This window comes from Benincasa hispida, chromosome 7, assembly GCF_027475165.1.
Source record: "Benincasa hispida cultivar pf3 chromosome 7, pf3_genome.v1.1, whole genome shotgun sequence".
Classification (NCBI taxonomy): Eukaryota; Viridiplantae; Streptophyta; class Magnoliopsida; order Cucurbitales; family Cucurbitaceae; genus Benincasa; species Benincasa hispida.
Genome location: NC_143484.1, coordinates 59,044,114 through 59,071,820, shown reverse-complemented (window position 1 = coordinate 59,071,820; position 27,707 = coordinate 59,044,114). Strand labels below are relative to the sequence as shown.

General features: G+C 33.4%; 1 non-coding gene across 1 annotated transcript; it reads right to left on the bottom strand.

Moving 5' to 3' along the window:
* Positions 1-4,387: 4,387 nt before the first annotated feature.
* On the bottom strand, positions 4,388-4,459 carry TRNAT-UGU (transfer RNA threonine (anticodon UGU)). The gene has a single exon. It is a non-coding gene; the product is annotated as a tRNA-Thr (tRNA).
* Between the last annotated feature and the right edge of the window lie 23,248 nt (positions 4,460-27,707).

The following is a 27,707-nucleotide window of genomic DNA, read 5'->3' as shown; positions in this document are numbered from 1 at the left end:
AGCCCCACCCTCTCACTGGGCTGAGAGAGTTTAGTTGGTGATTGGATCACAAACCAATTATTCATTAGAGGATCAGTAGAGACTTAAGGAATAAGAGGTAATTCCAGGGGTAAAACAGATATTTGACCCAACTATTATTACGAACAACCTGTGAAGAGTCGACTTGCTGATTATGGTTAAATCATGTGGACATAATATATCTACAGTGGGGGGAGTGCAACTATGGGCTTTAGTGAAGTGACCCATTAATTAACGAATGGAGATTAATTTGATCTAATGAGTTTAGCCAATTAATCTCGGATCGTTAGAGCCCATAATCTGTAGGTCCGTGAGGTCCCCTTACTAGCTTGTAACGGACTAGCTCAAGAATAGCGTGATTAGTTAATTTGAAACGCTCAAATTAAAATTAAAGGAATTAGTAATTATATGAGATATAATTATGTTTAATTTTATAATTAAACAGAATAGGAGAATTTATATATTTAAATATGATTTAAATATATAAAGATGGATATGTGTTAAAATTAATTTAAGATTTGATATTAAATTAATTAAGTTTTATTTAATAATTAATTTATGAAATTAATTAAATTTTCATTTTTTAAAATCAAAATTTGATTTTTGGATAAAATTGAAAAAAAAAACAAAAAAACAAAATAGAAAAATGGTTTTTTCCATTATCCATTACTTAACTAGCTCACACATATAGCAATATATTTGCCTTGTCTTCTCCAAGCATGAGCTGCAACACATGCAGCTCTTCTCTTTGCATGTTGATCTGCAATATAATGAGAAGATTGGAGTGAAAATCGGGTATGCAATCTACAGAATTTTGAGAGAAAATTTTGTTTGAAGAAAGGTTCTTCAACAAAGGTTGTTGCAGTGAGCTATTCTCCTTCATCCCTTGATTCAAGCTTTTTTTGAGTCCCACGCCAAGAGAATAGTGGAGAAGATCTTGAGGTGGTCTACAATAAGATATGGAGAAGATAACACCTGGAGATGGAGCTTTGAAGAAGTTCTACAAGAGGTATGTCTTGAAACTCCTTTTTTTCTGCAGAAGCATGCTTTATATTATGCCAAAATTAGTGAATTTGAATGCTTAGATGATCCTTGTACTTCCGCTGCTATTGATACATTCCTACATACTTCATGTTGAGCCAACGCATAACCTTTGCCCCCACCTACTTGCATGTAAGACCTAGGTGCCTTTACCATGCAATGTCCAACGCATGGCTTCTTCTGAGGTGTCAATCCAACACTATGCATGCTTTTTCACTGTCTCCTTAGCGTCCACCTCAAGCTTTGACACTTAGTCAACTTAATGTCATGTTGCCATTTAACTTCCTAGGGTGTCCACCTCCGACTTAGCCACCTTCTCCTTAGAAATTTGGTCCAACTAGTGTATACATTATTAGGGTTGATGCCCTAAATCTTATAGGGTTCTATAATTTTTATTTGTAATGTACAAACATTTTATTTATGTAATAAAATATTTGATGTTTTATTTCAAAATTGGTTGCATTAACCACAAACCAATAAACTAACATCTAGAGTTATCTTGTAGCTTAAACATGTATGTAGAGACATACGGGTGGATCATATTTAAGTGATAACCTAAATGGTCTGTAGTAGATGGATAATGCTGGATACCTTATTCTAGTGACATTATGAGTATGACCTACTTTGTAGGTGTTACAATTGTTGTAAAGTACTACAAATGATCTGATCCTGACCATTTATGTGGGGACATGGGAGCGGGGATATTCTATAAAAGAAGATTCTATAAAATCGGACCACAAAATGTTTAGTCTCATTATATATCGCCGTTCATAATAGAAACTTACATTTCACCAAGATGACCATAGATAATATGACTTGAATCCTGAGTGTTAGCTCTCAAAAAGAGTTATTAGTCCTATTTTGTATTTTACATGTTTATTTCTCTATTTTGTATTTTACATGTTTATTTCTCTATTTTGCAAGTATCGAGCAACATAGAGATAGAATTAATCATTTGATTAAGAATGAGGTTAATTTTAAGCAATTTGGAGTTAATTTGAGCATTTGGGCTTCAAAGGAATCAAAATGACCAAAATGCCCCTACCGAAGAGTCACAACGCTCATAATTGGCTAAAGCTTGATACTTGTGCAACGCTTGAAGGCAGAAGTTTAGAGTGTAGGGGAGCGTTGCAATGCTACCCCAACTGTTACAACGCTCCGAAGTTGAATCATCGTTAGCGTTCCAACGCCTGAATTTCATCACTGAAAGATAGAAGCACCGACGTTGCAATGCTTCTCTAGAGCGTTGCAACGCTACGACAATTGATGGACAAGCAACAAGGCGCGCATGCAAGTGAGCATTGGCCATGCATTAGACTTCTTGCCTGACGCTTCCTTTTGGTCACATCAGCGCTGCAATGCTATTCCAAGCATTGCAATGCTACACTGATCTTTATATATACTTCTCCTCAGCCCTAGGTCAAGATATGTTGATTTTTGGAGGTGAATGCCGAATTTAGGAGGCCAAATTGATGGAGGCCGAAGTAAAACTTCATCCTTCTTCCTTTTCCTTCAATTTTTCAGTATCTTTAGGTTACTTTTTATTTTATTTCGGATTATGGACATGTTTTGGTTTGTATCACATTGGTTTATCTATGAATCAATGAGGTAATCTTTCGTTTAGTTCTTGGATCGAACATTCTTGTATTTTGATGAGTTTTCTATTCAATTTTTATGCTTTAAATTAGAATTATGTTTTCCTTGAATCTTGTTTAATTTAGACTTGCTTTTATGTGTTGGATTGACGCCCCTATCATGATCGCATATTTTAGCTAGTTAAATTCAAGCTCGCACACATCCTTGTAATCGTCCATGCTTTTAATTTACCCTTATACCATAGATGATGAGTGTGCTTAGGTTTATAGGCTGGTCTTGAATCTTTGCATCACACGTTTAATCCAGATTTAAAGAATAAATTGATTATTTGAACATGGTTGTCCTGACACTTGATCAACATAGTTGAATCCTGAATCTTAATGCATGTGTTTCTAGTTCCTTATAGTCGATGAGGACCCGATTGGATCTAGGAGCATGTAGGTTAGTTGATGCATGGTCTTTTCAGCCTTAATTACGAATTAGGACGCTCAATTGGTTCGGATTAATTTATTTTTGGCCTTTGTAGAGATTAGTAATTCTCATCGATTGGGTAGCTATACATGCATAAGTTTATTATTTACAAACCACGATTTTAGGACATAAAAGCCAACAAAAGATCCCCTCAAATTCATGGATGAAGACCCTACCCTTGAACACAGGGATGATGCGCAGGCCTCATGATCAAATTTGGGGGTGTTGGTTTTTTTATTATGATTTTGTTAAAACTTTTATATGCGTTTATCCATTTCAAATTTCATGTAATTATCTTCATCATGAATGCAATATGTCATTTTGATCCTTGTGTTTGTTTTAAATATTCCATCTATTCTGCCTTATTATTATTCATGTGTTTTGCATCGTGCTTTGATACCTCGATGATGACATTAATGTCTGATAACTCAAAAAGTATTTAGGATAGGTGTTAGAAATCTAAGTCTAAGAACCTCACTGAATGAAACATATCTTTGATTTTCCATGCGAGCAAGCCTCACCTCCAACCTCCTTTTGAGGTTTTCTAAGACATTCTTGTAGTTCTTTTTCAGCAATGAGAACCTTGTCTACCTCCAAAATTTGGGGGTGAGAAGGTTTGAATCGATGCATTTTCTCATTTATAAAAATCTTCAAAATTTCAATCATTTCATTTAAAAAGATTGTTGGGAAAAAGAAGAGAGTTTTTGAACATAATAACAAGACTCCACTATCAGCGCAAGGGGAACCCAACTTGATATGAGTTTAGTTGAAAATGACACTTATTCGTAGTTGGATATCTGCATGACACCCATGGGGGCAACCCGAAACGAAGATAGATAACCAAGACCAATGCATCCCAACTTCACTGTCTAAGCCCAAGGAAAAGAGAAAACATAAAACTTAGATAAGAGTTTAGTCGTGAAGGGTACTTGCTCGTAATTGGATGTTCGCATAATACCCGTGGGGAAAAGCCAAAATGAAGGTGAGTTATCTAAATCGGCGCATGAGTGACCATTAAGAAGTAACAAGAACTTATAGTAAGGGTTTTTATAAGGAGAAAACCTTCTAACGCATTTCAAAAACTGGTTGTGCGTCTCGTGTTTATGCTTTTGAAAATGATTGATGGTGAGAATGAATGATCTATCTCTTGGTGTAAAGATAAAGAAATGCGTCGAATGGTATTATGTACCAAAACTAGTTAACACGCTTATAAGATGGAGATGTGGAAATGATTGATGATTGAAATATGGAGAAAACGAATTGCCCCCATGCAGGATCGAACTACAGACCTTCAGTTTACAAGACTGACGGTCTACCACTGAGCTATAGGGGCAATTGATTGTAATAAATATTTAATTATTATTTAATATAGTGTATCAATTAGGATATTTTTCATTCAACAACTTAATTTGGTCCGACCTTATTATTTATTTACTTGGATATGATTTCATGAAGGAAAACAGTTGACTGCTGATATCATGTCATAGGCAAAATTCAATATATGTATGGGATGAATGTATGATAGGCTCAATACATGGAACACATCAACCTAACATAAATTTTGACACACATCTCATTTTTAGTTTTCTATTTTTATAAATTATGCTTGTTTTTTTGTTCATCTTTTATTTTATCGTTTTAATCTCCCTGAACAAATGTGAGTTTTTACCCAATTTTAAAAACAAAAACATATTTATAAAATGTTGTTTTTAAATATAAGAAAATGAGTTTTTTTTTTTTTTTTTTACAAATGCAACCAAATGTCATTATCTATCATTAATAAATAGTGATGGACATCTATCAGTGTAACTTTGTTTATCATTGTTTATCACTTATAGACAATGACATTTTGTTATATTTAAAAATATTTTCAACAGCTTTGTCACTTAAACAAATATGGCCTAGTTTGGTAACCATTTCGTTTTTAGTTTTTGGTTTTTGAAAATTAAGCTTATTTCCTCTCAATTTCTTATAATTATTTGCATCTTTCTTAAGTACAATGGTTGAATTCTTAGCTAAATTTCAAAAACAAAAACAAGTTTTTCAAAGTTATTTTTTTTAGTTTTCAAAATTTGACTTAGTTTTTTAAATCATTAGTGAAAAGTAGATGACAAAGGAAGAAATTTGTAGTGTCTATAGACTTAAGTTTAAAAAACAAAAAACAAAAAATCAAATGGATACCAAACGGGTCTTAGTCTTTTAAAAACTACTTCTTTTAGTTTTTATAACTTGACTTAGATTTTGAACACTTGAGAAAGTAATTAACAAAACAAAGAAACAAGTGGATGAACAAAAAATCAATAGTTATTAAAAGGTTCCAAAACTATTTGATAACTATTTTGTTTTCTATTTTCTGTTTTTTAAAACTATGCATGTTTCCTTCTAATTTATCAATTATGATTTAGGATTTACTAAAAAAAAATACTTGATTTTTAGTTAAATTCTAAAAAAAAAGTTTTTGAAAATTATTTCTTTTTCTTTCAAAATTTTGCTTGGTTTTAAATAGATAACAAAATTAACACTAAAAATTTGGGTGGAAGCAGTATTTATAAGCTTCGATTCTTAATAATTAAAACGAAAAATTAATTAACGTCGTTTTGGTAGTTACTTGGTTTTTTGTTTTTGCAAATTAAGCTTATTTTCACTTAATTTTATACTATAGTTTACATTTTTCTTGGATAAAAGAATTGAATTCTTAGTCAAATTTTAGAAATAAAAATTATTTTTTTTAGTTTCAAAATTTCGGTTGATTTTTTTAAAATATTCGTAAAAAATAGATAATTAAGAAAAAAAAAGTTTTAGAGATGTAATAAATGTTTATATATTTAATTTAAAAAATTAAAAACAAAATAGTCATGAAACAAAATCTAAATAATTATCAACAGAATTTTTATGTGTAATTTTCTATTTCTGAAACTGTGTTGTTTCACCGTAATTTCTTTATTATTGATTTAATATTCTGAGTGAAATTTAAGAAGTTAATTCTTTATAATTTTTTTTCTGTAAATCATAAAACATTTTTTTAAAGAACAAAACAATCTTATAATACCGAAGCATCGCTGAATCTGGAATTTTGGATGTATACTTGGCCGCATTTTTCTGCCGTAATTTAATACAAAACATCAATCTTCGCAATGCTTTCTTCCCGGTTCTAAGTTTATGGCGAAGCTGAAAAGGTCAAACTTTATGTTCAAATAATGATATTATTTATTTTAAATTTTAAGTTTTATTATTTTATGAACTTTATCAACTCGTGTTGTATAAATTTAGCCTTATAAAAGCCTTTTTTTTTTTTATTTTCTGAGAAAAAGAGTATTTTATTAAACCTCAAGGATAATATTGAAAATTACGTCATCATTTACAAGGGACAAAGCCCATGAAGGGACGCAATTACACCAAATTCCCCAACTTTTAGAACTTCTAGCTCTTTTTGTAGCTTCGTGAACTACACCATTTTTTTTTCCTATTGACATGCTGAAATGAGATAAATTTGAAGGCTGATGCTAGTTCAAGGATTTCAATGAGGATACATTCAACTTCAGAGCTTGAGGATGAATTGGCATTTATCAAATTAATGGCAACTAAACAACCACCAAATTTGTTTAGCAATTAACGCTTGATTGATACCAATAAGATCTCGAAAGTTAAGGTCTCCTAGAGCTTTTGGCAAACATAATTTCTTCCAATTCATCCTATGTATCTTCTTCTTTTTTCTTGTCAGATCCCCACCAAAATCTCATAAATGATTTGGTGATATTATCACAGAAATGTTTAGGGAGTCTGAATAAACTCATTGCGTAGGTTGGAATCGACTGACCAACACTCTCGATAAGGATTTCTTTCCCAACTTTGTAAAAAATGATCTCTTCCATCCTTGGACTGTTTTGCAGATTTGGTATTGGATAAAATTGAAGTCAGAAGATTAGTTTCTTGATAGAAAAGAAGGAAGACCCAAGTAATGGCCTAAGCTATCACTCTGAGCAATACCTAATAAACCACTTAAAAGTCCTAGATTTGTTAAAGTTGATGCATTCTCCTGAAGTAGATTCGTATAAAAGGAGAATATTCTTTCGATTAATCATTTCTACTTCATTAGTTTTACAAACGATAAAACTATCATCCACAAACAATAAGTAAGAAATAGTAGGACTAAAATAACTGATTTTAAGATCTAAAAGATTATTAGTTGAGATAGCAATTTTGAATTAGAGATGAAAGACCTTCAACTATGAAAAATAAAAAGGGAATAAACGATCTCCTTGGTGGAGACCGCTACTTGAAATGATTCTTCCTTTAGCTTCACCATTTAATAAAATTGAGAAGTCTATAGAGGAAATACAATCAATAATTAAAGAAACCCATTTAAAGTTAAAATCAAGTTGGATTAAAGTACCTCGGAGGAAACTCCACTCGACTCGATCATAGGCTTGGCTAAGATCAAGTTTTATCGAAGCTAAGCCAACATTACATTTTTTTTTAGATTTTTGAGGAAGTGTAAACACCCATGACCAATGATAGTGTTGTCCTGAATAGTTCGATTGGGAATAAAAGCTATATGAGATAAAGAAATCAATTGATCCAAAAAAATGTTTAAGTCTATTAGCAATAGTTTTAGTGATTATTTTATATGAAACATTACATAACCTAATAGGTCTATAATCACCAACGGAGTAGGGTTTGGAATTTTAGGAATTAGCACAATATGAGTAACGGTGCTTTTGCCTACTGTATTCCAACATTTGGTTAACCACTGACTTGATTTCATTTTCTGAATAGGGAGCTAGTAAGGCATCATTCATTTCTTTTGTTACCTTGGGTGATATGGTGTTTAGGATTGCTTCTATATTGGAAGGAGATGGACCGAAAGAAGTGAATATATTCTCGAAGACCATTGATATTATTAATATCCATTATTTCATTTTTATTCCTTTTAATGGAAGCTTTTTATGAAACCATTTAGAATTTTGGTCACTCCAACGAAGTCAATCTTCTCTGAATCTTTGTTTTCAATAAATTTATTCCTCTTCTAATAAAAGGTCTAGTTTAAGCTGTAAAAAGTGGGTTTTATCAAAATCTGAATTAGAGCCTTCATCATAATCTTCCTTCAATTCATTTTCACAAAATTTTATTCTATTATTTCTTTGATTCAAAACATTCCTACCCCATTTAGCAAGAGGTTTAGCACATAAACTCTTAGATTTGTTTCTATATGGATGTATGTGGTTGGGAGTCATTCCAATTGCAAGTCGATGATATAATCTTCTAGCATTCCTCATGTGTTGTCCAAGACTCTTCAAATTTAAGTGATTTATTTCTATTAGTATTAATCCACTTAGCTAAATTGCAAATAATTGGTCTGTGGTCAGATCCAAACCAGTCATGGTGAATAATTTTGGTATTTGAAAAGATATCTTCAAAAGCAGTATTACAAAGAAATCTATTCATCAATTCTTTCTCTCTTTTTTTTTTTTTTTTGTCCCAGTAAAAAGATCCCCTATAAAATGTAAATATTTCAAGTTACAATCTTTCACAGCATCTCTAAAATTCGCCAAGAGTTTGCCTTAGGTAGACCACCTTGTTTTTCATAAATCCACATGATTTCATTCAAGTCTCCTCCAATCAACTAAGGGGAGTCATCAAAATTGTGAAGTTTTTTCATTAGATCCCAGATAAGATGTTTTTTTTTATTAGTCTTTGAATATCCATAAATTCGAAAGAATCTCCAAACTTTTTTATTTCAGCGAATATTAGTATCTATGTGATAGAGATGAAAAAAACTCATAACGATCAAGGTTTCTTTTTTTCATAAGAGGCAAAGACCACATTGAGCCCCAATACTATTAACCGTAAAACATCTTTCAAAGCCTCTTAATTTTGACATGATTTATGATATCGGTGTTTCTTTTTGTTTCAGATAAAAATAAAATTTGGGAATTAGTGGAACGAGTGAGCTCTCGCAATCTTTGGAATGTTCGAAGATTTTCCAAACCTTGAACATTCCAAGGATTTTCATGAGAAAAGACAGGGTTGTTGTTCCGCCTATGTCTTGATAGATTGAGTTAAAAGAGTTTCCACAGGTTTTTCAAAGATAATCTTTTGCTTTTCTCCAGAAATATTTTCTTCAAAGAAGTATATTTCCTTTTGTGATTTTCAACAGAATTGATGGAAATTTTCCTTAAAGGATTTTCTTTAAATAATCTTTTCCAGTTCTTTTGTTTATGGATAGTTGGAACTTGAGGAACTTCAGACTTCAGTGTGAGTATCCATAAATTCGTTTTCTAAATTAAGAGGGGGAAGTTGTTTAGATTAATCTGAGGATTTGTTGTTGATCCAATTTTAAGTCTTTCACCTTCTTTTTTATCAAAGTAACCTTTTTTTATATATATATTCTCTTTTTTTACCTTCCAAATATAGATTATCCAAATTCTGAGGTTATAAGAGTCACCAGTATCATATAGAAGGGAAAAAAACCACCTTTTAATTTGAATTCAACCTTCTCGCTTTCTTAGTTTGATTATTCATAACACAACTATTGCTAATGCTAACGTATAATTAGCCAAAAATTTATATACGCAAGTGAAACTTTTTTTTTTTTTTGGATCATGAGGCAAATAATGATTATTGCTAACTAAATTCTAAAAAAACTACGGAGAATAATCCCATTTGAGGTGATTCCTCAAAAAAGTGAGGAAAAGATATAATAAAAAATTTTAAAAAAATTAAAAAAAAAAAAAAAAAAAAAGCAAACATCACATTCATAGTACTTGTTGATTTTTTTAAGGTGCACTTGACCAATTTTATCTAATTTTGAAGAAATATTGAATCATTTCGATAGAGATCATCCCAACCTCGATGATGCATTGTATATGACTCTTAAGAACCAATTTAGTTAAGACCTTGCTCATAAATTAGGGATGCAAATGGTTCGGTTTGGTGGTCAAAGCGAATCGAATCGAATTTTCTAATATGTGAAACCGAACCGAATCAATTATTGGTTCAAACTAACCGATGCGGTTTGATTTTAAATTCGATTTTGGTATACTTAAAAAATCTATGTTATATATTTTTTTAATTAAAATGTTCGATTTTAAATTTGATGTTGTTCTTTAATTAAAAACGGTTCGGTTTTAAATTTGGTTATATATATATATATATATATAAACGGTTCAGTTCGGTTTTAAATTTGGTTTTCGAAATTGAAACTAAACCAAACCGAATTAATTTGGTTTCAAAATTTCTTCAAATCAGACCAAACCGCATTTTTTGGTTTTACTGAGTTTTCGATTCGTTTTTAGAAACGGTTCTATTTTTGCAATTTAAATTGCCTCACCTATCGTGAATGACCACATTATTTCAAATGATTGTAATTATGAGGTCTTTGTTGTCGTTGGTATAATAGGTTGAAGCTAACAACACTTGTCTTCAATTTTTTTATATAAATGGAATTCCACCTTTCAACAAACTTCAACAAAGAAATTGTGTTTTCATTAATATAATTTGATTTTATATGTTTTCATGATTAATATCTTAAAATGAAGAGAAGATTTGATGAAGTATTAATTAGAAAAGAAAGTTACTTATCTATTACATTTTCTTTTTTCTTTCTGTGATTTTGTAATTTTTATACCTATTGTCGACATATGACAACTCTTTAGTATATTGACGAAGAAAATTTATATAGAGAAGTAACCCTTAATATTGCTAAAACTCTATTTTAAAGAAATTAAGAAAAATCCAATATATATAATGTTGAATTTAGATTTACCAATAATAGACACAAATTCTTTATTCAATGTAAGCCCTTTTCTTGGTAATACTAAGCATCATTGAATTTTTAACATTATAGGTTTTTCAAAGATCGAAAAAAGGGAAACAATATCCTTTGTGATTTGAATCTTCACTCCTATTTATTAGGAAAAAGAAACAAGGAAAATTTCTAATAAAAGTGGGAAAATCCAAATATTTTTTTTCTTAGTTTTATTAAGAAACCATGAGTCCGGGCAGCTGAAATGTATATTGCTGCCTAGGCTAGAAATAGAATGAGGGTAAGTTTTATCCATTAGGTACGTTTGGTTGGATTGAGCCAACATGTTATTATATTACTAGTTGGGAGAGTCACACCTGGCTTAAAAAATTTTCACATAAATCTTTAGAATAAATTTTAAGTTGTATTTTAATAGTTTTTTAACATAAAATTTTGATCCAATATTTATTGAGTTTAAGGAGATGTTTAAAGAAAATAAGAAAAACTATTTACACAAAATAACAAAATTTAATTCTTAGATAGAGGCTAATAGAAATTCATCAGTGCCTATAAATAATAGAAACTGATAGAAATATTGATATTATGTGATAGATGCCGATAGAAGTCTATCAATGTCTCAATATTTTTTTTCTTGATATTTCGTATATATAATTTGACATTTTTTCTATCTCTGAAAGTTTTCCAAAGTTTAATTAGTAAATATTTGAAATGAAAAGAAGTAATTTAAAAATATTGTAAAGATTATATATTTTTTGTTTTCAAGTTAATTAGCAACGGATATGGGGTATTTTTAATGTTCTTGAAAGTTTTTGAGACAACTTGTAAAGATAAATAAATTTTTTGAATGAATATATTTATAATTAAATTCAAAATTTAAATAGTTTTTATAAAATTTAAAACTATAAAGAGGGAAAAGTATATAAAAATATGTGAATGAACAAAATTAAAATATGATGCAAATAAATTTTGTGAAATAAAATGGATATAAAAGTGGCATAATAACCTATCTTCATTATTATTTCATGAAGTAATTCTTTTATGATTCTTGAAAGATAGTTAATTTAGGTGGAGAAAAACAAATAAAAGCTAAATTGGTATGTAATTTCTTAAATGAATCTTCTTGTTTAAGGGGATTTTTTTTAGATCAAAAGGGGGAATTTTTTTTTTTTTTTTTTTTATATAAAACCCCCAACTCCCATTGTTGAATGAGAAATTTCGGCGAATCACGAGTTGACTATAAGAAATTATAAGTTGGATTGGGCCGAATAATTAAAGTCGCTTGGGTCCAACCCAATATAAACCCATGGTGAAATTTTGGGTTAAAATTAAAGATTAAACTCAAACCCAATATTTCGGCCCAACAACAAATGGACTCAAGCCCAACTTTAGCCCAAGCCCAATTTGGGCCCAATAAAACAATTGGGCCCAAGCTCATGTAAGGCCCATGAGAAACCTCTTTAAATAGAGGTCTTGCCTCTTTATTTGAGGGGAGGTGAGAGAAATTGAAGGCAAAAGGAAGGTCTGAAGTCTGAAGGAAAAGCCCTCTGAAGGTCTAAAGTCTGAAGCTCCAAGGATCTGAAGAACATAACTCCTCCAAATCTTTGAAGATCAGAAGACACTAAAACTCTGAAGATTAAAAGACATATCAAAGCTCTGAAGATCAGAAGATACTAAAACTCTGAAGATAAGACATATTAAAGCTCTGAAGATTTAAGCTCCCAAAATTCAAGACTCAAGCTTCTAGTGCTGAAGACCGAAGCTTCTCAAGCTTTGAAAACTGAAGTTCTCAAATTTTGAAGAACTGAAGATCTGAACTATTTGAAGTTTTGAAGATTAGAAGATTTCAACAAATTGAATGTATCTTCACAACCTACAAGCGGAAGATTCAATCTCCTCAAACCCAAGACCAAACCCAAGCCCACTTGTGAACTCTATAGAGAAGCTCTCCTTATTTGGAGGGGTCAACAATTCTACACTCGAGAGAGCTTAGAGGGAATTCTCTACAATCAGAAGACTCCTAGACTCTTGAAGCTGACCACATTCTGAAGATTGAAGTCCTTTGAAGATACATGCATTCTTTAGACTGAAATCCTTTGAAGATATATGCATTTTTTAGAAGTCCTTTGAAGATACAGACAATCTTTAAACTGAAGTCCTTTGAAGATATAAGCACTCTGACTACACTTGAAGACTAAAGTCCTTTGAAGAATTCAGCCGAGAAAGAATCAGAAGGTCAAGTACTAGAGATCGGACCACATCGCATCAAATCAACATCAACATGATCAACTCAAGTTCAATTACACGAAACAAGTTTCTCCGGAAGTCTCGTGTGAACACTAATCCTCCAAGAAGATCATCAAGCCCAAAGACCGATTATCCAAGAAGATCAACAAGCCCAAAGGTCAATCGTCCAAGAAGATCGACAAACAAGCCCAAAGATCAATCGTCTAAGAAGATCGACAAGGCCAAAGGCCGATCATCCAAGAAGATCAACAAGCCCAAAAGCTGATCATTTAAGAAATCAACCAGCTTAAAGACTATAGTTTATTTTGAAAGCATCAAAATATTATGTATTAAAGATTGTACCCACTTTCCACAAAATTAATACAAATACAAAGTTCAAGTTCCACGAAATAAATTTCTATTGAAATCTCGTGCGAACACCTATCATAGTCTTTTTTTCCATTTTATTTTATTAAAATTGTCTATAATAATTATTTGATATATGTGCCTTAAATTCTAAATAATACAATACCTAAATAAAAAAATATGAGGTTATTCTATGAGGTTATTCTATTTCATTAATTTAAGAAAATTTAAAAATATTTTAATGTATTTGAAAATATATGTTGTAGAAAACAAATATGAAAAACTTAAAATATTGAATAAAAATTAGAGGAAGAATGAAAACAATGTTAAAGTATAATGAAAATTTGTAAAGGAAAATTGAAATTAAAAAAATAATAAAAAAAATATGTAAATATTTAGAGTCGGAATAACAAAATTATCTATACGTGGAGAAAAATAAACTAATGAATTGAGTTACCTATTGACTTCTAATAATCAAATAAATCTTCATCTAATTAAAATTTAACAAAAAAAAGAAAAAAATAAATTTAATATTTAAAAGTTTTTTTTTAAAAAAAAAAAACTAACAGAAGGTTGCCTATTGGAAAAAAAAACTTTTACTTCAATGGCTAAAAATCTAGAAAATGATTAATTAAGATAATGGACAAAATGAAAGATTTTACAACAATAAAGATTAAGGGTTAAAATAACACTATTAAATAAATCAATGGATTCTCATGTCTGTCGGTTGAATATTCATAATCAAATAAATCTTCATCTAATTAAAATCTAGGAAAAAGTTAATCTCAATGGCTTGAAATTAAAAATAAAATAAAATAAAATAAGAGAGGTGATACAATTTAATATTTAATTTTGAATAATAATATTAATGAGTATAAACTTATTCATGATCGGATAAAATTTAGTTTTGATTCAACTACACAATATACCAATAGATGATTATCAAATTTACAGATACCTTGAAATATTATGATAGATTTTGTTGAATAAAAATATTTAATTATGTTAACAAATACCCTAAAATTATGAGATTGTGGAGATAGAGAACTAAGTGATTGAAAACAAATCAAATGAATCATAATAACTCCCTATTTTTATCAATTTCCCCCATCGTTACTACCTAATTTTCTCAAATCTCTCTCTATATCTTTCACTCCCCTATTTTCTCTTTATTTTTTCTCCATCCAATGATTCTCTTCATCATCTCAACTAACTTTCTTTTTTTCTCTTTATAATATGAATATCAATTGAAAATAAATTTATCTCAATTTGTAAATAAAAAAACAATAAACATATCAATAACTCTATGAATATCAATTGAAAATAAATTTATCTCAATTTTAAATAAAAAAACAATAAACATATCAATAACTCTATGCTTAACAATATACAAAAAAAAAAAAAAAAAAAAAAATAAAAATGGAGATGAACAAATATATGTCACAAAAACTCATAATCTGAATAAAAAAAATTCACAAAATTCTATATCAAAATATCATAATACCCTTTGACCTGCCCTTTAAATTCAAAATTCAAAAACAAAAGGATTTACATATCTTTTATGTATATAAATGAAAAGAAAAAATAATTGTACATTTTTAAACATTAAAGTGAGAACTTCGGGGATTGCATAAATATCAATGAGGAGTAACATATATTTGCAACCAAGCTACCAAAAAAAATCTAAAAATTATGATTATAGACGAATATAAAAGGGAAAGGTGAGAGATTCTCTAACCTAACCACTTATAAATATATCAAAGATTTAAAAATATATAAAAAATTAATCTAAAAAATAAATAATCTTCCTAAAAATCTACATTTCAATAAATAAAAACCAATCAAATCAAACCCCAACTTAATCTTCATAATACGATCACAAATTTCAAATGATTTGTTTATCGTTCTCTTTTGCCAAAAAAAGAGGATCAAATCCACGAAAATCCAAGATCCAATCCTAAAAATCCTCAGTAAATTCTAAAAATGTGAGAAATTTGTGGCGTAATGATAGAGTAAGAAAATTTGAATAAATTGGGACAAAGTTCGAACATGAAAATTAACATCTCAAGCATCCTGGGTGAAACTAGAAGTTGTTAGGGCATGAAAAATGCCCAAAACGAGAAATATGCAACATTTTAGCTTGGTGCCCGGGATCATTTAGACCCATTTCCACGGCAAAAAAAAAAAAGTGGCACAGATTCATAGGTTTAGGGTTTCTGATTTCTTAGTTATAGTTCCGGGAGGATTTCGTGCTCGAAATGAGCTATGTTCGTAAAATCCTCTAGAGGATGGTATTTTCTTAAGATTCTAATCCAATGTGTCTGTTTCTGGTAAATTCTAGGACAAAAAGTTCGCACACAAAAATTGACCTCTTAGGCACTTTAATTGGGACTAAAAGCCATTAAGGCACAAAAAGCGTTTGAGACAAGAAATTCCTCTACGATGCCTTCCAGCTAGATGCACTGGATCATCTGGACCCATTTCAGGGCAAAACAAAAGTGGCACGAATTCGCGGGGTGAGGGTTTCCAGTTTCTAGGTCACGGTTTTGGGATGGGGGTTTTTTACTTGATATGAGCTCCATTCGCAAAATCCTTTAGAGGCAGATGTTATTTGATAGCTTGTAGAATACAAGCTATTGCAACCTTTTACTTAGAATTATGAGGGTTGATGAGCAGTATGTGTTAATATTACTAAGAATTCATGTGGAATAATGAGCTTGCGTCGATCAGCATTGAAAATCCCCACTAACCCTATATCATGCGTTATTTTGAGTCAAAATTTCTATTTTTGTAATTGTCGCAAGAATTGACCGCATGCGTTGATCCCAAACCATTGCAAAGTTGATCGCATGCGTTGATCTTAATGAAGACATGTTGGTCGCGTGAAATCCTGTAACTACAGTGATAACCATGATAAGAGGAAGATCGCAAAGTGGAAAAAAAAATCATGAATACATACCTTGGGAGTATCAAAGAGATAAGATCATGATGAAATTTCACCTACCGTGTCAGTGATGGCAGTGATTCAGAGCGGGATTATCAAAGTTGTTGGCATCTGAGCTTTATAAATAGAGCCTTGGAGCCCAAATTCAAAGCATCCAGGATTTCTGCCTTGGGTAGATTCTTATGATCATAGACGAGAGCATGAAGTCTTTGAGAGTTCTTCACTTCCACATCCTCCTCTGACTGACGACCGAAGCTTCGCCGGAGATAGAGCTCGAGAGAGACTACTCCACCGCCCATCCATTGCACCATCGGCAACCTTGACACATCTGATGGAAGCAAGAGATTACCTACATCTAGCCTGTTGGATTGTATCATCACGCAGCAGAAGCGACAAGGATCAATAAGTACTCTAATTCATTAATTTTGGTAGAATATAAAGCATGCTCTTGCAGAAATTAATGGGTTTCAAGTCATACCTTTGTAGAACTCTTGAAATCTCGATTTCCAGCTCAAATCTCTCCAAATCTTGTTGTAGAATACCACAAGATCTTCCCCACTATTCTCTTGGTGCTCTAGATTGAGTTGTGGGACTCGAAATAAGCTTGAATCAAGAGAACTTGGAGGATAACTCACAGCAGCAACCCACTTGAAGAACTCCTTCTTCACACGAATTTTTCAGCAAAAATTCAACCATTGCATGCCTCAAATTCACTCCAATCTCCTTAATATATTGTAGACTATAATGTAATGAAGATGATTGCATGAGATGCAGCTTATGCTTGGAGTAATTGAAGACTAAAAATGGTGGGTTATGGGTGAGCTACTTGAAGATGACAATGGAAAATGTCATTTTTCCATTTTGTGTATTTTTCAATTTTCAAATTTAATTTTAGAAAACCAATTTTATTTCAAAAATAAAAAATTTATTAATTTTATAAATTAATTTCACAAATTAATTTTTCTAATAAAATTAATAAATTAATTGTTTAAATAATTTAAATAATTCTAATTAATTTAATATCAAATATTAAATTAATTTTACACAAATATACCTTCATATATTTAAATCATATTTAAATATTAATTCTCCAATTCTATTTAATTTCTAAAATTAAACGTGTAATTATATCTCATATAATTACTAATTTCTTTAATTCTAATTTGAACGTTTCAAATTAACTTATCACGCTACTCTAGAGCTAATCCATTTATGAGATAATAGGGGGACCTTGCGGACCTACAAATCATGGGCTCCAACGATCCGAGATTAATTGACTAAACTCATTAGACTGAATTAACCCTCATTCGTTAACTAATGGGTCACTCCACTAAAGCCCATAGTTGAACTCCTCTCATTTTAAATATATTATGTCTACTCGATATAATCATAATTAGTAAGTTAACCCTCTACAGGTTGTTCGTAATAACAGTTGGGTCAAATCTTTGTTTTACCCCTGAGATTACCTCTTGTTCCTTAAGTCCCACTGATCCTCTAATGGACAATTGATTTGTGATCCAATCAACAAACCGAGTCCCTCTCAAGCCAGTGAAAGGGTGGGGCCCATTGTTCAAGACCTAGAATCAACACTTAAGGGAACAACATCTTTACTATCCCTAACAACGGGTATGAGTAAATTCCATCTTGCACTCTACGTCCTAACTATCTATCCGTTCTTACCCCTGAAATGGAAGGTTATTGAGCCGGCGCTGTTGAGCCAACCCTCACCCATGCAAATCTAGGGATAATCCCGAATAAACAGGAGTTCATAGTTAGCTCGAAATTAAGGTCAAGTTACCTAGGTCATCGCTTTGAAATAGTCAATCTTAAACAGCAAACAGTGTTATAAAGTAAGAATGATTGATTTTGTGGTTCGATCTTGTACAAACCGTTTTGCACAGGGACGCCCCCACTCCTCATGTCATAACATTTACGAATTAGGATCACATTGTTTATAGCACTTTACAACTCTTTGTAACAACTACAGAGTAGGTCGCATCCAATAGTGTTACCAGAATAAGGCACCCAACCTTATTCATATACTATAGATCATTTTGACTATTTACTCGAACCTAATCCACTTTTATGTCTCCACATAAAGTTCAAGTACTCATGTAATAGTCAAGGGACTTTTTAGGTTTATTGGATTTCTATTAAACAAAATATCTATTCAATAACAATCTATTGAATTTTCAGAATAAGTTCAATTGTTTACAAAACCACGAGTTTTAGGACATAAAACCCAACAAACTCCCACTTGGACTAAAACTTCAGTAGTAACTTATATGTTCAATATATAAGACCGAGTTTCTAAGTTTTATAGAGAAATACAATAAACTAGGGCATCCCATATGCGTTATTTTATTAAGTGTGGAAAATGTGGATGATATGTGTTGATGGATAGCGTTGTGCACTCAAGTTTCCCTAGCGGAATCCAAGTATAAATTCCTCTGAGTTTCCTGGTAAGTCCAGGGTCGATCACAGGGACTTGTGAAAATAGTTGTGTTGATAATTTTCTTATGAAAACTTTGCGGTAACCGGTAAAATAAATAAGGTGGTTGATTTGTTGTTGTGTTAATGAAAATAATAATAAATGTGGCAGAGTTCGAAAAGAGTTGGTAACGGGAAATACGATGGATATGCGGTGAACCGGTTGAAAAGGGTTTCGGCTAACACTCCCTAGATTATGTTCATGCCTTGCGACCATGCAACATACGTACAATAGTAAACCACCTCTTGGCGTGAATGCCATGGCTTCTAAGGCTAGAACGTATGCGATAAATATACGATAAATCTACAGGGTTTACACATAAACCTCTATTTCTATTCATGCAATAACAACATGATATTCACACAAATATGCCACCGCATAATATCATTCCTATTCCTAGGATGCATGCGATGCAAGTTGACAAACAAAGCTTATCTCTAAGTCCCTATTTCTTGTTTATGCAGGCCTAATCTTGTTCTTTCAAGTCAGATTCTAACCTAGCTCTCTCGAGACATTAGGTTCTTTCTTTAGATTCTCTCTCGAGCAACTCTAAAGGGATGTTTCACACAACATAAAACAAGACAATCGCAAGCAATGAACTTCCTAGATCATGTTAGCTTAGTTCTTCTCAACCCATTCAACTAGTTTAGCTACTCATGCGTTTTAAGAGAGTGAGCAGATGTAGAAATAGAACTTCCATTGAATAGATAAAAGATGAAGTACAGAATAACAATGCAAGTATAGTAAAGAGCCTAGAGCAATTTCTTGCCACCAGGTGTTATACTATTCTACTTGTGCTCTAAAAATATTCTCGCTTTTGCGAGAGCCAACCTACTCTCTGCTCTTACGACCCAAGGTTCTCTCTTGAGCTGCTTTGGACGATCTCCGACGTCACTACTCTTCTCTAGCTCCGCTGTGAAATGAAAAATGAAACTATGAATAAAGGTGTGAACTTATAAAGCGATGGAGTAATCGACTACTTAACCCCCTCTCTGAAGAATGCACTTGGTATTTATAGGGCATCAAAGGTGAAAGTCGGCTTCTCTCTCCTGGTTGTACAGATGGGACAACTTTAATTCCTGACTGATGCATCAAATAGTTATCACCGATAAAGCTGGATGTACTTTTGTGACTGTTATCGACTGTTAACTTAATTTGGATCCGACTGCTATCAGCTTTCTGTCCCATCGATCTTAATTGTCCTTTCATCTGGATGCGTCCACCATGTTGCGGTGATTCTTCTTGGGTGGATGTTTGCGAGCACAGTCAACACAAAGTCTTGCGGTGAAGTTGTGCTCGACCGATGTATTTCTATGATCGCATTCTTTGCACTGCATTAACGCATATTCTGCAGAAAAAAATACAAAAATCAATAGTTCCAATGAGCTGACGCATGCGACTGCAATATTATAGAATTTATGCTTAATGGATGCAATTTATCATTTTTCATCAACGCAATCCAACATTGTTTAGTAACTTAGCACTATGATAACGTGCATTTCTGCCCGGTATCAGTAGCACATACCCAATATTTCTCACATTTGTCCTAGGTATTAATCTGGTATTCCTAGTCTTACTAGGTAATTCTCAAACACTTTAGCTGAGAGAATCATTGTAAACATATCAGTGCACAATAGGCTTTTAATTAAACTATATGGGAATGCATCTTATTCTCAATGATGACCAGGAAGTCACACTTTTCTCCCACTACATTGAGGTACTCTCAACTCATGAGTAAGACACGTCTGACCTATCTTAACAACTCTTGTTAACAGTCAGATCTAGAAATTTTTTAAACTTTCTATACTTTGATCTAGCCGTTTTTAAATATCTGAATATTTACAAATGGTTTTTAACAGTTTGATTCTTAATAGAAGTTGCTAGAACAAACATAATTTTTGAAAATGAACATTTCATTTACAACAAAAATATATACATTTTGTTCTCTACAAAATAACAAAAACAAGTAAGGTTATCAAGTAACAACTTCTCCCACTGGTCAAGCTAAGCAAGCAGTCCTCAGAAACTAATTTTCTTGTTTAGCTTTCTCTGCTCTCTTCTCGACAAGGTACTAAGGGCAATTTTTCTTCCAGTGCCTTTCTTCGTTGCAATGGAAACACTTCCCTTTCACTGCAGCGCTTTTCTTGCCTTTCTTTCCAGTAGGTTTCTTCTTCCCTTTCCCTTTGTCCTTCTTGACAGGAATACTCTTACTTTGTGAAGAGGAAGCAACATCAGGGTTGGAGGACGATCCTTTCTTTTCAGCAGTAGTAACGTTTACTTCTGATTCCAGACCTTTAGTTCTCAATATAGTCTGGTAAGCCTGTAGCTCATTCAGCAGAGTAGTCAAGCTGTATTCAATTTTATTCATCAATGCATTCGTACAGATTTACAGAAAACTCTTCGGAAGAGATTCTAGAATAAAACCAACTTGACTTCTCTCGTCAACAATAGCGTCATTTACTTTCGCCACATTAAAGTGGACCATCATGTCCAAGACATGTTCACGAACAGAGCCCCCTCTTTCATGCGGCTGTTGTAAACGTACTTGATAGCATCATGCCTCAGAGTGAAGGTCAATTATCCAAACATCCCTCATATAGATTCCATAATCTCTTTGGCAGTACCCATATCCTCATGTTTCTTCACCAAGACATCAGATATGCTGGCGAGGATATATGAACGGGCTTTATCATTTGCCCCGATCCATCTATCATATGCATCCTGAACAGTTCGGTTTGTGTTAGCACTTAGACGGGAGGACAATCCTCTGTTAAGACAAACCTCAAATCGTCTATCATAAGTATAGTATTCAAATTTATTTTCCAGGTTACATAATTATCCTTGATCAGTTTATCTGCCAACAATTGTATTATCGAACTCTTCATTATGAAATTATAAACGAATTCTATAAGTGAATTTCTTTTAAATCCAATCAAGTTTTAGCAAATTAATAATGTACCCATGATTATTCTTTTGCAACGATGCTACAATAAGACATTCTTGACTAAATACTATCTCCAAAATAACTCATTTTTCGATAGTCATTTAGGGACCGTTTTTGGTCAGAAATTACTAACTCTTAATAATTCTCTAAGTGTAACCCTCCATTTTCAGATAACAGAGGTTCACCCCAACTATGCTACCAAAGTGGAGAGTCAAGGTTGGGAATGGACCTAAGAAATCTTATCCATCTCTGGAGCTTGAGTTGTTTTGAATCCTACATTACAACCCTCTGAGGGGATAGCCGTTGTTAAATGACTAGCAAAGGGTCGCTTAAAGCTAACCAACAGGTGCAACATAGGAATCTCATGGTCCAAACTAACGGAAGAGACCGCAGGAGACACATTTCCTTTACCCATTTATTATCAACTACTTCCCCCGTTTACCTTGTTATTGACTCATACATCCACTTTCCGTATGGTAGTCACTCCTAGGGTGACACGAAGCATCATATAAATCTCATGATGTAAACTATGTGGAGACGTGGCAGTTGAAATCGTATACTTGATTTCTATTTGAACAACTTTCCCTTAATCACCGTAATCTAGATTTAAGCTAAAAAAAATACTTTTCGTATGGAGATCACTCCCAAGGTGACACGAATTACAGCTTAAATCTAGATTATAAACTCTTAGGGATGTAAGAGTGAAGAATAACATATTGTATATGTTATTAATCTCCCACTGAAGTTTTCTAATAACTTTATCATATAGAAGTTTGTGAACTCCCACTAAAGTGTTCTATTAAAAGGGTAAATTTATACTTAGGTTCTTTTCGGCCAAAAAAAAAAATAACCCTAAATCTATGTGTTTTATCTAAGTATAACACTTATAAATGGATTTAAACCTACGATGTCTAGGTGATAAACCGTTCTATTACCTCACATTGCTCATGTATGCTCATAAAACCTATTACCAACGCTCAATAATTTGGCCATAATCCCTAGGTAGGAGGTGTTCCGTAGACCTTATTCATATACTATAGATCATTTTGACTATTCACTCGAACTTGATCCACTTTTATGTCTCCACATAAAGTTCAAGTACCCATGTAATAGTCAAGGGACTTTTTAGGTTTATTGGATTTCTAATAAGGAAAACATCTATTCAATAACAGCTTATTGAATTTTCAGAATAAGTTCTATTGTTTACAAAACCATGAGTATTAGGACATAAAACCCAACATAGCCTTCCGCCTCTCTTCTCAACTCTGTATTGTATTATATTTTGGCTTAAGACATTAATACATTTTGCATTCAATGCATCTCTTTAATTTCTTCAACACCATTTTCATCATCTTCTTCTTTATCATCTTTTACTTTCATTGCAATGAGTTAAGTGTAGATTGCAAGAGCTATTGCATGCTCAACCATGCGGTGTAGAGATATGATGCATGTAGCAAACCACCGAGAGATGTGCATTACACGAGTATTGTGAGCCAATCCTGTTTGCTTAGTTCGAGGCTATTGCAATGCTTGTCTATGAGCAGAGTAGCTATAACCAACTACCCGAGAGGGTAAGTAGTGGAACTCGCTAAGTAAAGTAAGAAATGTTCCTAGAGATAGGAATAATCTTATGCTCAATGCAACCATTCGTTATAGAGATATAAGTATGTGGTTGACCACCGAGCGATGTGCGATGTGTTAGTGTGGTGAGCTGGGATTACCTTTGTGACCAACTTAATGACTTGGTGAAATTTTCTCCTCCAACCCTACTTCTCCATGCATCTCATTACGCGTTAACACTTGCTGCATTTTTACAAATTCTCATAGTTAAACTTCAATTGTTCAGTCTGTTTAGCTAGGAGTAGGAGTAGCTCATAATTAATCAACTTCTTTCTTTTTAATTTTTTCACAGCCTCAAATGTATTACTTTACAAATATCACTTAGTAGAAAGTTCCCCTATTCAACCTCGGATCATCCCGAGAAACTTGCGACCTCATTATACTTGACGAAAGAGTAAGAAAACTTGTGATAGGATGCATGGTCATCGCATAAACGATTAACACATAATGCATATTCTTCATATTAATGCATGACCATCAACGCATGGCAATCAACGTATATCAACAGAACACAAATTAATTCCTCAACATTATCCTAAGGTTCTAATCCACTATGTTCGTTTTGGGCAATTATGGGACAGAAAGTTTGCGCATGAAAATTGACATAAGTGTTGGGTTTTATATCCTAAAACTCGTAGATAGTGAATGTAATTAAATGACCGCCATTAATAAATAGTTGTTAATTTTTTTCTCAATAAGTGTTAGATATATATATATTTTTTTTGTCTTATTAACCCTAAAATCCAATAAACCAACATCCTAGGTTGTCTTATGAATCTTGAACTGTATATAGAGACATATATGGATCAATATTCAAGATACAACGTAAAGGATCTATAGTATAGGGATAAGACCGAGTGGGTAGCTGGGAACATATTCATACAAGATAGATTTCACTCCTTCCCGACTACAGGGTAAGTACGTTTGGATTCTATTTATATCAATTTTAAATACGTTTGGGTTCTGTGTTTTGGCTTCCGCTATGCCTTAGGGTTTTCATCCCTTCAGTTAGAGGCACCCCGGTTGGAACTAGAAGCTGCAAAGGTATGAAAAATGCCCGAAAGAAGAAATCCCTCTACATTGCTTTCCAGTTAGATACTCTAGATCATCTAAACCCTATTCATGGACAAAAATAAATGGCACGAATTCCTAGGGCTATGGTTTCTAGTTTTTAGGTCATAGTTTCGGGATTAGGGTTTCGTGCTCGAAATGAGCTCCATTTCGCAAAATCCTGTGGAGGTAGGTGTTTTCCTAATGTTTTGATGCACTGTGTCCATTTCGGGAAAATTCCGAGACAGAAACTCTACGCACGAAAATTGACATGTCGGGCACCCTAGTCAAGACCAAAAGTCATTAGGGCACGAAAAGCGCCCGAAATGAGAAATCCCTCTACAATTCTTTCCAGCTAGATCCCTGGATCATTTGGGCCCATTTATGGGATAAAAAAAAGCAGCACGAATTCGTGGGTTTAGGGTTTTTGGTTTCTAGGTCACAATTTTGGGATGAAGGTTTCATGCTCGAAATGAGCTTTGTTCACAAAATCCTCCGAAGGCAGATGATTTCCTAGGGTTCCGACCCACTGTTCTGTTTCAGGAAAATTTTGGGACAGAAAGTTCGCGCATGAAAATTGACATTCCAGACACCTCGATTGAAACTAGTAGCCATTAGGGCATGAAAAGCGCCATATACATGGAATCCCTCTGTAAAACCTTCCAACTAGATGCCCTGGATCATCTGGCCCATTTCGAGGGCAAAAAGAAGTGGCACGGATTCGTGGAATTAGGGTTTTCTACTTTTCGGTCACGGTTTTGGGATGAGAGTTTCGTGCCCGAAATGAGCTCCATTCGCAAAATATTCCAGAGGCAAGTGTTTTCCTTAGGTTCTAACCCTCTGTGTCCTTTTGGGAGAAATTATGGGACAAAAAGTTCGTGGATGAAAATTGACGTAAAAGGCACCCTGGTCGGGACCATAAGCCATTGAGGCAAAAGTGCCTTAAATGAGAAATCTCTCTGTAATGCCTTCTAACTAAATGCCCCGCATCATCTAGACACATTTTGGGTGCAAAAAAAGTGGCACGAATTCGGGGGGTTAGGGTTTTTGGCTTTTAGGTTACGGTTTCGAGATGAGGGCTTCGTGTTGGAAATGAGCTTTATTCGTAAAGTCCTCTAGCGGCAGGTGTTATCCTAAGGTTTTGACCCACTATGTTCATTTTGGGAAAATTCCAGGGCAGAAAGTTCAGCACAAAAATTGACATCCTAGACACCTTGGTTGGGATCAGAAGCCATTAGGGCAGGAAAAGCACCCCGAACAAGAAAACCCTCTACAACACCTTCTAGCTAGAACTCTGGATCATTTGGACCCATTTTGGGGGTAAAAGCATGTAGGGCAGATTCATGGGTGTCCAGTTTCCAGTCACTAGGTCATGGTTTTGGGATGAGAGTTTCATGCTCAAAATGAGCTCCATTCGCAAAATCATCCAGAGGCAAGTGTTTTCCTAAGGTTCAAACTCGAAGTGTCAGTTTCAGGAAAATTCTGGGACAAGAAGTTCACACACGAAAATTGACATCTCAGGCACCCTGGTTAGGACTAGAAGCCATTACAGTACAAAAAACGCTCAGAAAAAGAAATCCCTCTACAACGCCATTCAGCTAGATGCCCTAGATCATCTGGACTCATTTTGGGGGGAACAAAGTGGCACAGATTATTGAGGTTATGGTTTTTGGTTTCTAGGTCACAGTTTGTAGATAAGGGTTTTGTGCTTGAAATTAGCTCTGTTCACAAAATCTTCCAGAGGCAGGTGTTATCCTAAGGTTCTAACCCACTATGTTCGTTTTAGATAAAATCTGGAATAGAATGTTAGTGCACGAAAATTGATGTCAAAGGCACCTCGATTGAGATCTAAAGCTGTTAGGGTACGAAAAGCACCCAAAGCGAGAAATCTCTCTACAATTCCTTTCAACTAGATGTCTTGATCATCTTGACCCATTTTGAGGAAATAAAAAAGTGGCACAGATTCGTGGGTTTTCTATTTTTGGTTTATGGGTCATGGTTTTGGGATGAGGGTTTCGTGCTTGAAATGAGCAACGTTCACAAAATCTTTCAAAGGCAGGTGTTCCCTAAGGTTCTGACCCATTGTGTCCATTTTGGGCAAATTCTGAGACAGAAAGTTCGTGCACGAAAATTGACGTCCCAAGCACCTCGATTGAGACCAGAAGCCATTAGGGCAAGAAAAGCTCTCGGAACAAAAAATCCCTCTACAATGCCTTCCAGCTAGATGCCTTGGATTATCTGGACCCATTTTAGGGCTAAAAAATGTGGGACAGATTTTTGCATTTCGGGTTTTCGATTTCTAAGTCACGATTTTGGGATGAGGGTATCGTACTCGAAATGAGCTCCATTCACAAAATCATCTAAATTCAAGTGTTTTCCTAATTTTCAGACCCACTATGTCTATTTTAGGAAAATTCTGAGATAGAAAGTTCGCACATGAAAATTGAAGTCTTGGGCACCTTAGTTAGGACCCAGAAGCCGTTAGGATATGAAAAGCACCTGGAACAAAAAAAATCCCTCTACAATGCTGAAAACTTATAAATACAAGTTATTATAGTCTTTTACTTAGAATTATGAGGATAGATAAGAAGAATATGCGTCAATTTTGTTAAGAATTTATGCTACATATTAAACTTGCGCTGAAGTATCTCATAAACACTCGCTGACCGCATATCATGAGTTATGTTGCATCAAAGTATCTATTTTGTAGACTAATCACAAAACTTTGTCACATGTGCAGAACCCCTATCTAATGAACAAAAAATTGGTCGCATGCCTCGGGATCTTTGAGCCGGCACCAACGAATCGCCTGGCAAGTACTCAGAAGATTGACCATGATAACAGTATTGACATTCTCACCTACCGCATCAGATGACAATGATTTATCAGAGCAAGAGTTGTACCAATAGTCAGCGCACGACTCTATAAATAGAGCCTTGAAACCATGAAGAAAAGACAATCTTTAGACAGAGAGACAAAGATTTTTACGAGAGAAAATTCCACTTCCATATTTCACCCTGATTCTTCATCAGAGCTTGACTGGAGAAAGAGTATGAGAGGGCCTTCTCCATTCTCTAACAATTATATCACCAGCAACCTTGACAGCCATTTGTTGGAAGCTAAGTCCAATGGGGTAAGGGAAAAGATTAATACCATGATCTAAGTAGAATTCGTGGGA